This window comes from Mirounga leonina, unplaced genomic scaffold (assembly GCF_011800145.1).
Source record: "Mirounga leonina isolate KUSES-001 unplaced genomic scaffold, KU_Mleo_1.0 Mir_92, whole genome shotgun sequence".
Taxonomy (NCBI): Eukaryota; Metazoa; Chordata; class Mammalia; order Carnivora; family Phocidae; genus Mirounga; species Mirounga leonina.
In genome coordinates this window covers 8,951,924-8,965,205 of record NW_023270852.1, presented here as the reverse complement: position 1 = coordinate 8,965,205, position 13,282 = coordinate 8,951,924, and positions in this window count along the sequence as shown.

Here is a 13,282-nt window from a genome sequence, read left to right as displayed (position 1 = left end):
CCTAGGACCCCTATAAAAGAACATGGCCTTTCTACATGGTACTAGAGTTTTTGGCAGGTGAGTGAGGGACCCTCACCAAACTCTGGAGGTTGGAAGAAGGAGAAGGTGTAAGGCAGGATGGTGTCCAAACTGTCCCAGGTAAGACTGCTCAGCTGATTTGAGGGGGCAAGAGATGGATTGAGGTAAGGGTTAGCTAAGGATGGAAACCCCAAATTTAGACCTAAAGATTGAGCTGGAGGGGCAACATACTTAATTTGGGTCGCCTGAAAGCAGAACAGGGACTTGGGGGGGAAGGAGATAGTTTATGTGGAAGGTGATCTGTATTAGAAAAGGTACCATGACCTTGGTGTCTTTTAGCAGTAGACATTTATTCTCTTAATTTATGGAGGCTAGAAGTCTGAAATCCAGGTGTTTGTGGGACCATTCCTCCTCTGAAGCCTCTAGAGGAGTATCCTTCCTTGCCTTTTCCAAATGCTGGTAGCCCCAGATGTTGGTTTATAGCTGCAGCGCTCCCGTCTCAGCCTGTCATCATATGGCCTTCTCCTTGTGTGTCTGTGTCCACATTTCCCTCTTATAAGGACACCAGTCATATTGGATAGGGCCCACCCTAATGACCTCATCTTAATTTTATTACACCTGGAGAGACCCTATTTCCATGTAAGGTCATATTCACAAGTGCCAGGGCTTAGGACTTCAACATACCTTTTTGCGGGGGGATACAGTCAACGCATAATATGATCCAACAAGCAGAAGTGAATGAAGACAAGGCAGGGAGGAAAACCAATACAGTGGAAGGTTTTAAACTAGTTATTTCCATGCCACTGAGAACCCTTTAAGGAACTGTGTAAAATACCACTTCGATTTTTTTTTTTTTTTTTTACCCCTTCGAATTCTGAAAGACTTGAAAACTGGGACATTTAACCAGTTCTCCCATTGGTCGAAGAATTTCTCAGGAGGTTACCTTCTTCCTACTTTTGGCTCCATTCATGGGTGGGCTAAGTGTCCTTTCTTGGCTGGTTAGGAGAACTTGAGATGACACGAGAGCAATGGTCACGAAACTGTCCAAGTGTGCAGAAGTCAGCAACAGGGCACCGAAAGTGTCTGCAAAGGTACACTCCTTGCGTTGCTGAGACTTGTTCCTCCTCCACTCTGTCACAGACTCTTGAAGGCACTGGTCAGCTACATGCTCTTTTTTTTTAAACAGGAGGGTGTTAGTGGAATAAACTAGAGTTCCCCTGCTGCAGCTACTTCTAAGGCACAATTAATATTCGTCATCTCCTTCCCCTGCAACCCCAACATCAAAGCTGGTCTGGGCTGCTCATGCCGAAGGGCTGAGCCCTTGGCTGCTTTGCCGTTACCAGGCTTTGTTGGCAGTGATTGCCTAGTTACCGTCATTCCCAGGGCTGAAAGCATTGAGAGACACTCCAGCACACACGTTTCAGATGAATCTCCCCTGATTCCATTATGCAGCAGCATCCTTAGCTCCTCTGGACAGTCAGGGATGATTGCTCCCTTCAGTATAATAAAACATTTTTTACCTGATGGTCCACTGCCTTGAGGAGCCTGAAGTGGAAAAATCCTGTGTTAACCAGTAGAAGACGTCCCCCCGGAGAATCAGGATCTCTAATCCAACAGAGCCAGCCACAGAAATGGGAAACGGTTTCTGTAAAGAGCTCACCAGAGTGATGATGAAAGGAGCCAATCCTATTTTCACCCCTTGGTTACTTGGCCCTGTGTATTCTAACTACGGGGACATCGCACTATATGTGACCTGATTGTTTAATGCATATACTACATTCTGGAGGACAGTGACCTCTTCCATAGGATGTCACTCCAAAACTGGCTCCTTAACTAAGCCTTTAATTTAAAAGGCCATTCCCACCTTCTACCCTTTGTTTCCAGGTAATGAAGTACATGGTAAGACCCCTTGTTTTACAAAACCATTGTCTCACACATCCTTTACCATAAAATACACCCTTTCAACTAAGACTACACTATACAGAATTCCAGGTTGATAATTAGATACTGGAGCCCCTGGAGAAGCACTACAAGCATAAATCCATATTCTAAAAAGATTTCAGTTCCAAGAAGAACACATTGCTGCCCTCTGCAGGGTGGGAAGAGTCTGATGTAATCAGCTTACCACCAAGTGCTGGGGCAGTCTACTCAAGGAATGCAACCATAATGAGGGTCCAGCCTCCGAGAGTGCAGGTTGAGCATTCAGCAGCAGCAGTAGGTAAATCAGCATTGGTGGGGGGGAACCCCCTGTTTGGCGGGCCCATGCAGAGCCTCCATCTCTGCCACACCCCCTCTCCATTCATGGGCCCATGCACTTGGTTGAGACAGAAACCAGTAGACAAGTCATTGTGTGTACCTGGCTATTGACGCTTCCTCTGCAGCAGAAGCTTTCCAGTGAGCATTGACATGACACTGAAAGGTCTGCGTAATCTGACACCTCTCCTATTTGTCCATCCATGCACCTTTTCCCCAGGCTTCCTCCTCTGCTATTCCAATCTTGCTTCATCCAGGCCTCTGACCAACCGGTTGAGTTATTCTCCACTGCCCAGAGGCCCATGTACATTCTTGCCTCAGGCCATGCCTCCCTACATGGAAAGTTGATGGACAAGTTTACTGCCCACTAGGAGGATTTCCCTCACCGCTCGCCTTTAGAACTTGTCCTCAGTGGGTATCTGGTATGGCTACAATTCATTTTTGTTTTGTACCATTGTATGAAGTCAACCCAAACATACTCCAGGCTCAAATTTTTTTCCTCCTATGACAGTGGTTGTAGGGAACACCCCCACAAGCAGGAATATGAGCTAAGGGAGCAGGTGGGTGCAGCAGGGCTATAGGGCATAGAGTCTAAATCACCTTTTCCCATGGCTCGCTCGCTGCTCTCTGGACCTGCCGGGACCCAATCCCAAATGTACTATCGTCATACAGTGAACTGCCCACTTAAGACTGGTGAACTAGTCAACATAAATAATCCAGTTTATGACTGGTGGCCCAGATTACAATGGGCATTTCTAGTCATATAGTGTCTTGATATCCCATTATCGGGTATTCACAGGCTCTGCTTGGGCCCAGCACACCATGAGCTGCTTTTTCAGATATGAGTCATTCTGTGCTATAGAAGGCATGGCTTAGCTCTCAGGCCTAAAAGATCTCCTACTGGAATTTTCCATAGACTCCACACAGTGGTCTTGTCTAATAGGGACCTCTGGTGCTAATGGACCGTCACGTCATAGAAACAAGAGTTAGGACAGTTGGCACCTCCTGATACTTAACAAAACTTCACTGCATATACAGTTGGACACCTGCAATTGCTTTTAAAATCTCTACCATGAATTTTAAGAGCCTTTTGGTGGTGGTGATAGTGATGGTGGTTTGTTTTGGAGCTTAATGGTTGAACGTTGACACTGATTTACAACCAGCTGAGCCCTGCCTGGCCCCTTGCTCAGGTTTCCAAATAGTCCAAAGCAAGCATCTCCCAACCCAATGAGAGCCATAGTTAGCAACTGTGGGACCACATACCTGGGAATAAATAAAGGCCTGTTCCTGCCTTAGACAGCAGAGTTGGGGATGTTAAGAAAAATTATCAATTTGTGTGGACTTCTTAGATCTCTATCTCCACCCTCATTGTTCACATATAGAAAGCCCTGAGGACTCAAAGTAGGGTTGAGAGGGTGTTCTTGTCCTGTCGTTATGTGTTTGGGATGGAGAAGAAGGGAGGTGGAGGTTAATGGATGAGACTATATTGTGGTTGTTCAGTTGGGCCTGTGAGGGTGAAGCCACACTCTTGAGTGCGGGAGTGGGTTTGGCCCATCACATCAGTGATGTCATTCAAAGTGCCATTCACCTGGAGATGAAGCCCATCTCTCAGAAAAGAAATGGATATCATCCCCTCTTGACGGTGGGCATGCAGATGTCAGGATGTCTAGGGAAGAAATCCGATAGGAGAGTCTGCCTTTTGGAATCAGACTATAGGCATCTGCAAATGGCCAGGTGAATGGTGCATGGTCCTGGACCCTGCATTTGTGCATTTCATGCAATGGCTTGGTTTATTTTCCTGTTGTCTTTCCTCTAAAATTAATGAAGTCTTTAAAGATCTAGCCTGTTCTAGCTACACTAAGAGAACATAGGGATTGTGTCCGCCAGGACCAGAGTGTTAAAGGGGAGCATTGCCTTTTAGGGCAAAACGTGGGTGCTAGCAATGGGACTAGAAACTGCTGGGAAAATGTGGGCCTTAGGGGCATAGTGTAGTGTGCTCATGGCTCTGGCCAGCAGTGCTTTCTTCCAGAGTCTTACTTTGGAGGGTATGGAACTTGTAGTATGAGGGGTGGTTTCCCTTTAGAGCCTTCCACCTCTGTTACTCCAGAGGATTTTTCCTTCCGGGATTTATTCTCCAGGGACATAGGCTCCCAGGTCCCTGTTCCTCATTTTGCCATAGTGACTCTTGGTCCTAAGTCCCAGTTTTGGGTTTCTCCATTGCTTATTTGCTTTCCCAGAAATGTGCTAGACAGTTTGGCCTCACATGGCTGAGGGATCCCACCTTGCTATGGGGGATCCAGGTAGCCTGGACCCTAGTTCCAGGACCACTATCTATAGCCCATCTCCTTTTATTTGGGGTAGTCTAGAAGGCCCCCCCCAATACGCCGAAGGATTTCCAAGAAAGGCATGTTCTCTTGGTCTCCTTTGCATTCCTGTTCCTAACTTAATTCTCAGTCTCCAGCTACCTGCTCAGCTTGCTGCCCTCCTCCTGCTGCCCCTTGTCCCATGTGTGGACCGTGCCCTGCCTGCCACATCCCCCAAGCATCATTCCGAAGAGGGGGTGGTACATACACATCAGACTTCTACTGGAGGTTTGGGGCTGACAGAAGAGCACCACCGGAGAGCAGAAGCCAACTTAAAATAGCATATTAGATATCTTTGTTCCTCAGGTTCTTTGCTCAGCCCTGACTAGGAGTTTCTTACCAGCTCTTTTCCTTCTCAGACTCTAGCCCTCTGCCCTTTCACCTTCTCTTCTTACCCAGCCTTCCTCTTTCTCTCCCAGCTCCAGCCTTTTTTCCAGCCATCAGTAGCCACCAGAGGACAACTCCTACCTTCCTGTTGATTTACTATGCAGAGCATTTGAGTTTCCTTATTGCAGCTCTTCTGTGTAAACTAAATGGGACCCTTCCTCTCACATCCAAAAGACCCATTATTCAGTGTTGAAGGAAAAAGAACCGGCTCCTCTGAGATGAATTCTGCCTGTCTGGTTATCTGTGGTGTAAAGCAACAACCGTTTTTATGTCCTCACAGATTTTCTGGGTCAGGTCAGCGCACTCACAGCTGACTTGTCTCTCTTCCATAATGTTTGGGGCCTCTGCTGGGAAGACTCAAGCATCTGGAAATGACTTGTAGGATGAGGGGTTGTTTTCTGCCGAAGGCTTCTTTCTTCTGTGTGTGGTGCTTGGGTGATGTGAAGGCTGGGCTCAGCTGGGACTGTCAACTGAAGCATCTATGTATGACCTTTCCTTGTAGATTAGACTTCCTCACAGTACAGTGGCCACAGGGTAGTCGAACTTCTTATATGGGGTCCCTTCCAGTAAACTGAGAGGCCATTTATTACTTAACCTCAGAAATCACATAGTGTAGAGATTCACGGTGAGGTATCACAGACCTTACTTCTCAATGAGAGGAATGTCAAAGATTCAGCGACCATGCTTTAAATCTGCCACAATCTCCCTCCCACAGAATGCTGACACATGGCTCCTGCCATTGATAAGGGTCAAGGGTCCTTTCCTCTGGGGCTTTGATAAGCTCTTCCATCTGCCTAGCCCAGAGCTTCTCCAGGGATCATCCCAGAATGTCTAGGATGTAGCTTTTCCACAGCTCTCAGCCCTGGCTCAGGACACCTGACTTTGGGCTTCTTCTTTGTACATCTAGGGGTGTCAGGATTTGGAGGTGAGGGTCTGAGAGTCCAGCACACCTGCTATTGGCTCTTCTAGCTATAGAACTTTTGCCTTGTGCCAACTACCTGGTTCCCCGATGATGTAGAGTATGTGTTTATTACTCCTGCCTGCAGTGGCCTCACCACGGCAGGCTGTAGGGGCCGGGCAGCCCGTACCCAGTGTCAGCCTTAGGGGGTCTCTGTGACTCCTGGCTCTGAGCAAGCATGTCTTAGAGTGGGCTGATGCAGGACCTTTTTTGTTGAGGGTGTCTCCTTCTTAGATTCTATTGCCCTTCCATCAGTTCTTTGGAGAAAGAACATCCTTGGACACTTATCTAATACGAGTCAGCAGCTATGGGTTTTGGTTCTGCAGTATCTGTGGGAGGTCCCACAAACCCTACACATTCTCCAGATAGGGGCATTCTCCACTCGCCGTTACCCAAACAATGAAATAAGGCTTCACACACTTGTAACAAGTTGATTCTGGAGTCTCAATCCACCACTCCTGAGGTTATGGATATGCCAAGATGTGGTTCAGAAACAATGGTTCTCTTTGGGAGTTGGTCCATTTATGTCAGTCTGTAAACCTCACAAGGGAGTGACAGTTTCTGCTTGCTATTATTTACAGCCTTTTGCTGAGGACCAGGTCATTGGTAAATACTGGTTAATGATGCATTTGCTCAACTCTGAGGGCCATGGGAAACCATGGGTTAGAGAGATGACTGTTGCCTGGGGTGGAGAACTCCAAAGCTGCAGGGACCAGTTATAAAAGTGAAAGAAGCTGGCCGGCTGGGGCCTGAGGCCCATAGGAGAACACATGCTCCTTGTAAGGAGGGCAGCCACTTCTCAGTCCTATGCCTGCCATGCTGCAGGCAGGTCCAAGGGTTGCCAGATATGCTTAATTTTCAAGAGGGGACAAAAAGTCCAATCTATTTAATCTCTCCATTAAGTGTTGTCAACTTGGTCAATGAAAAACAAAACCACGTTTGTGGGCTGGATGCAACAGGGGTGCTGCCACTTGGAAGCCTGTAACCCACAGGTTCACAGCGAGTCTGGTTTCACCGAGTTGCCCCTGATCCTTGGATTAGTGGAGCTCAACGGCTACTGCCCAGTGCTCCCCCTTCAGGGAACCCCGACACCTCCACTCTTGCCCCTGGTCTCAGCCTCCCCACAACAGCTGCACCCAAAGGTCCTTCTTAGGCTTCCACGACCTCGGAAGAAGATTATACCTGTAAATCCCCACAGCCAGCAGCCCAGGGTGGGGGAAGGGAGGGGAAGGAGGGGCCGGCCCCTCTCCCCAGGGCCTTCCCTGGGTTATCCACTGCCAAGTATAGATGAAGAAGACACTCTCCGCTAGTTGAGCCAACACAGCTGGATATTTTCCAAAGTAATTTTAGTAGTAATGAAGGGAAAGCACAAGGAAAATAAACAGAGCTGGCCTAGAAATGGGTGTGTTCTCAGAGCTTAGTCCTCCGAACCCAAGGGGGCCATTTTATGCTAAATAGGGCCAAGAGAACCGGGGGAATAGGAAAGAAGTGGGTTTTCATTTGGGTAACGAGGGGGCTGAGTCTCGACACTTTTAGGAGAGGGGGACTCCGGTAAAGGACTTACGTGCTAGGGGAAAAGGGGCTGGGAGGTGGCCGAGGTCCTCAAAATTCAGGGGTGAGTATTCCCATTCCTGAGAAGGAGAGTAATTGAAGTGGAAGATTGGAGGGAGTGAATGGCTGTGACTCCACGCCAGGAAGGGGGAGGCGTCTCTGCAGAGGGGGCCCGAGTACGGCGAGCAGAAGGGACAGCCTCGTAGCAATCCCTGTCCCGGGAAGGTTTGAAAGCTGCGGTGCCCTAGTGACGCCGGAAAAGATGGAGCGGTTGCCATGGCGACGCGGAGCACACATCGGAAATAAATAAATAAGCCGTCCAGGCTGCCGCAGCCTCGCCCCCGCGGGACTGGAGCGCGGGGGAGGGGGTCCCGCGGGCCCGGGTCCCCGCCGCCCTCGCGTCCCCGCCATTGGCAGAGCCGAAGGGGGGGTTACCCCCCCAGTGGGGGGGGCGAATGGTACGGTCCTCCGCCCGCGCCCCGGCCCGGCCCGCCGCGAGCGAGCGCCGAGCCCAGCGCAGCCGCTGCCGCCGCCGCGGAGCCCGGAGCCGAGCTGGGAGGCGGCGATGGAGGGAGTCAGCAGCCACCGGACCCTGTCCTACAGCCGCTGGAGCTACGACAGGTAGGGTGGCCGCCTACAGCGTGGGCTCCCCCGGCCCTCCGCGTGGCCCTGCGTGGGCGCCCTCCCCCGCGCGCACCGCGGCGGGGAAGCGGCGCTGGCGGGGAGCAGACCCCCGGGCTGCACCCGGACCCTGGAGCGTCCGGGTCGTCGGAACCCGAAGTCGGAGCCGAGCGGAGGGTGTCCTCACACCTGCGGGGCAGAGGAGGACACCGGGGTACCGGGACCCGCGAGCGGCCACCCATCTCGCACCCCACCCCCACCCCAGTCCGGCTGCCCTGCGGTGGCCCCCCCAGCGCCGCAACGGCACGAGGGAGCGTGGAGGGGCTGCCGGGCGGGCCGCGCAGTGGGCGAGGAGGGGTCCCCGCGGTGGGGGGGCAGCGCCCCCGCTCGCTGCCCGGACCTGCGGGTCGCCCGCCGCCTGCTCCGCAGAGCGGGAGGGCAGCCCCGGGGCCGGCTGTCGGGGCGCGCGCCGCGTTGCCAGGCTCCCCGCCCGCCCGGCGGACACGGAGAGAGGCTGCCGGCGTGGGCGGCTGGGCGCCGCGCTCCCCACGCACTTCGTCCTGCCGGGAGGAATCATCCTTCCAGGTGAAGTGAGAAAAATGAGGACAACCGAATGAGTTGGTCATCAAGCGGAGATTTATTCTGAGATTTTTGTCCTTTCTGCCTATTTTTGGTGTGTTAAATGTCACTTCGCTTTTTAAAATGAAACCATGATGATAGTAGATAGGTTTTTGTTGTTGTTGTTTTCAAAGTTCATAACCTCATGAGGATCTCTGGAGTTAAATTTTCTGATCAGTGGCCCTAAATAGTGAGAGCTGGAGGAGAAACTTTATGAACTGGGCTGCTCTCCCCTTCCTCAATCCTGCTTCTGGCGCGCTCCTTCCCTTCACTCTGCTAAAAACCTTCCTGCATCTCTGACAGCCGGTCCTTCGAGATTCAGAGGAACAGGTGTCCCTCCTGCCCCAGCTGCATCCCCCTAGGACCCTATTGACTCTCCCCCAATTGATCCCATCTTTTTCCTTTTTTGCCTTTCCCTCTACTGTCGATGTCTCAGCCTGTAAACCTATTAAAGCTCGTCAGTCTCCCTCCTCAAGACGAGTGCAACTGGTACACCCCTTTGTTTGCTTTCAAGGCCTTCTTTGGGGGGGAAATATGGTCTGAATTGGTTGATTCTGTTTTCTCCTGAACCCTGCACTGCACAATCCTAGCCATCTGCTTGCTGCCCACCGCCCAATTCCAGTGAAGGTGCCCTTTTGAAAAGTAGTGTTTCCTATGGAGAGGAAGTCAAAAATGATTAGAGTATTAAACTTAAAATAATAAACCCTCCAAGCTTGTGTTCAAATCCCAAACCACACATTCATTTGCTTATTCAGCAAATATGTATTAACTGCAAACTATGTGTGGGGCCCTGGAGATAAGGAGATAAAAAGACACAATTCCCTCCCCCAGAGGAGCTCACAGTCTAGATTCTAGTAGAAATCAGTGGTAGCATATGCCAAAGGCCTAATACATATATAGAAGGGAAATTTTAAATTGAAAAGTTCTATATAATAACTAAATATTTTCCCACAAAAACAGCAAGACTCTGGAATCAGACAACCTGGGTTCAAATCCTGACTCCACCCAACTCCCCTGGAACAAGTCGCTTTCCCTCTCTAGGCTTCAGTTTTTTCTGTGAAGTGGGAAGGATTAGAAGGATTAGATGAGATAACATAGTAATAAGTGATACCCATTGCTGTTTTATTCATAAATATTGTAAATATCTCTGAGAACATAGAGGCTTAGTCTGAAAATCCTTCTCTTTTTTAGACTCCTGAATAAAGAGTTTTCCTGGGGTTCTGTCCTCAGCATGCTTTTCTTCTCACCCTGACAGTCTCAAAACTGGGGAGCCATGGGAAGAAAGTCGCTTCCCTGGCCTCTGTCCAAACTAATTGAATCCCAATCTCCAGACGTGGAACTCTAGTGTCAAGATTTGCATAATCCTTCCCAGATGATTTGATTAGGGCTGGTTCAGCTTTTCCTCTGGAAGCATTGGTCTATATCACCCACCTCCATTCTCCCGTTAGTACTTAGTTTTTAAAAATTTTTAAGAATTGAATTATTTAAAAATTGCACAGTCCTCAATAAACTGTTAAAAATACTATATAAGCAACACATGTATGTAGTACCCAGGTATTAAAAGTGAAATTCTGAGGCGCCTGGGTGGCTCAGTCATTAAGCATCTGACTTCGGCTCAGGTCATGATCCCAGGGTCCTGGGATTGAGCCCCGCATCGGGCTCCCTGCTCCGCAGGAAGCCTGCTTCTCCCTCTCCCACTCCCCCTGCTTGTGTTCCCTTTCTCTCTCTCTCTGTCTGTCAAATAAATAAATAAAATCTTTAAAAAAAAATAAAAAAATAAAAGTGAAATTCTGTGATCCTGCTGCCCCCATCCCCACCCCCTAGAAGCAAACCACCCCGCCATTAACAGTTAACACTTTCTGACCCTGTTCTCTGGCTTCTGCCCCCACCACATCTTTGAACCCGGGAAACCACTCTCCTCCACATCCCCATAGAAGTTGACCTCTCTGCATTATATTACCTGTTCTTTTCATCTGTTTCCGCCTTTGCTTCTCAGGCCACATGTATATCAGTTATCTATTGCCGTGTAACAAATTACTCTTAAATTTAACGGCTTAAAATACTAGTTGTTCTAATTAGCTCAGGATTCTGTGGATAGCAATTTGGGCTGGGCTCTGCTGGGCAGTTTTTGTGATCTGGCCCAGGCGTGGCTTCTTTTGGCTGTACTTGCTAACGTGTGGTGCCTCAGCTGGGAAGGCTAGCACATCTGGAGCCTCTCTCTTTGGGGGAAGGGGGGTAAGAGATTGAGAGAGTGATGCTCTCTCATCTTCCAGCAGGCTAGCCCAGGTTTGTTCACATGCTGGTAGATTCCCAGTAAGAAAGCAGAAGCTACAAGGGCTCTTGAGGCCTAGGTTTGGGACATGCACATCACTCTGCCACACTGTATTGGTTAAAGAAAGTAAAAATGTCAACCCACATTCAAGGGAGAGGAATAAGTTTCACCTCTCGAAGGGAAGAGCTGTAAAGAATTTGTGGCCATTTTTACAATCTACCCCAATATGCAGCTTACATTAATTGCTCACTCCTCTTGGTCCCCACTGTCCCAGTGTGAGCACTTGCCAAAACTCCCCTCTCTTCCATTCTATTCTCAGGCTACACCCTGGTCCCAGTTATCACCTCAGTGCTTTTAACATAGAGATCCATATCTTCAACTCCAGTCTTTTTGCTGAGCCTGAACCTTACATCTCTAAATCCTTGCGGGCTTCTCCACATATATATTCCACCAACACCCTGAACTCAATGTATTCAAAGCCAGACCCTTCACTGATATCTCTGTATTCCCTATTCAGCATCCTTGTAGCCAAAGGAACTCAAAACTTTAACAGTGACCTTGAACTCTCCAAGTCTAACCATTCCATCTGTCTCTTCTTATCTATATCCCTGATTGTTATGAAGGTAAAATGAAATGATTCATGAAAGATGACTGGCACGGAGTATGTACCCTCAAGTCTATGTGTTCTCAAGAGCTTGGCACTTGGTTAACATTCTTGCCTCCATTCAAGCTCCAGTCATGATCCCAGAGGTTTCAGGGCTATGTACATCACCAAGTAGCACTCTTCACTCACAATTTCTGGACCTTCGCCATTCTCGAAACTTCTCTTCAGTTATTCACAGGACACATTCCTAGATGTTGGCCCCTGAGTTTGCCTCACTTCTGATATCTTATGCACTAATATCCCAATCTCTGGCCTCCTGTACCTCCTTCATACATTCTTCCCACCACCTTATCGAGTCATCCGGTGCCTTCATGTCTGCATTTTCTCCTGCCAGCATTTTCCTGGCCTCTCTTCTTCCTTTCCCAGCCTGGACCACATGGGAGATCGTCTGAGTCACTCACTACCATCACTTTCTGTTTCCTTGCACATGCTCGCCACCACTCCAGTCCTGCATGGACCAGCGGTAGAACCCCCACCTCCTTTGTCATCATGGCATCAGAACACTGCCACCAAAACCATGCAGCCCTGCCGACTGTCACCACGTGCAGGGACTTCCTCTTCTGCTGTGCCGTCAGCAGTCTTTCCCTTCTCCCTGCTTAGCTTCACTCCCATTCCCCCACAGCTGCTCTTCTGCATCATAGTCAAGGCCCCTCTTACTGGACCCTACTCTGCACCCCCAAACCCTAAGCAGATGATAGTTCCTCCTGCTCCTTTGAGATCACATCGGGGTGGATCTTCTGTAACTTCCTGACTCCACATCACTGCCACGCCAAGAGTTTCTCCAACCAGACAATATAATGCTACATATTCACCCCCACCCCAACCTCTACATAGTCATATTCTCTCCCTTTTGCTCAGCTCTATTTTTCTTCTTTGCACTTAGCATATTAGATAAGTCACTTAGCAATGACATAGCCTATGCACACTTTTGTCCGTGTCTCTCTCCCCGCCACCAGACAGTAAGAGAAACTCTGAGAAGGTGATATTTCAGCAGAGACCTATACAAAGCAAGGGAGTGAATGGGGAAGAATGTTCCATGGAAGGGGGGACAGCAAGTAAAAAGGTTGTAAGGTAGGAGTGTGCTTAGTGTATTTCAGTACAGCAAGGAGGCCAGTGTGTCCTCGTGTCCCTTTATAATACGTCCTTCCGCCAACCCCTACCCTCCTCCTATCCTCAGGGAACCACTGATCTGATTTGTTTGCATATCCTAGAATTTTATATAATTGGAATCATTCAGTGGGTACTTCTTTTTTGGTCTGACTTTTTTCATGCAGCCATAGTTATTTTGATATTTTTCCATGTTGTTGCATGACTCAGTAGTTCATTTCTTTTCTTTCTTTTTTTTTTTTTTTTTGCTGAGTAGTATTCGATTATATGGAGATGCCACAGTTTATCCATTCCTCTGTTGGTAGACACTTGAGTGTTTTCCACTTTTTGGCTCTTACAAATGTAACTTTTGTGATTGTTTATGCACGGGCCTTTGTATAAGATATATGTTTTTATTTCTCTCGGATAAATACCTACGAATGGGATGGCTGGATCACCTGGTAGGTATACATTATTTTTGGGAGGTAGGT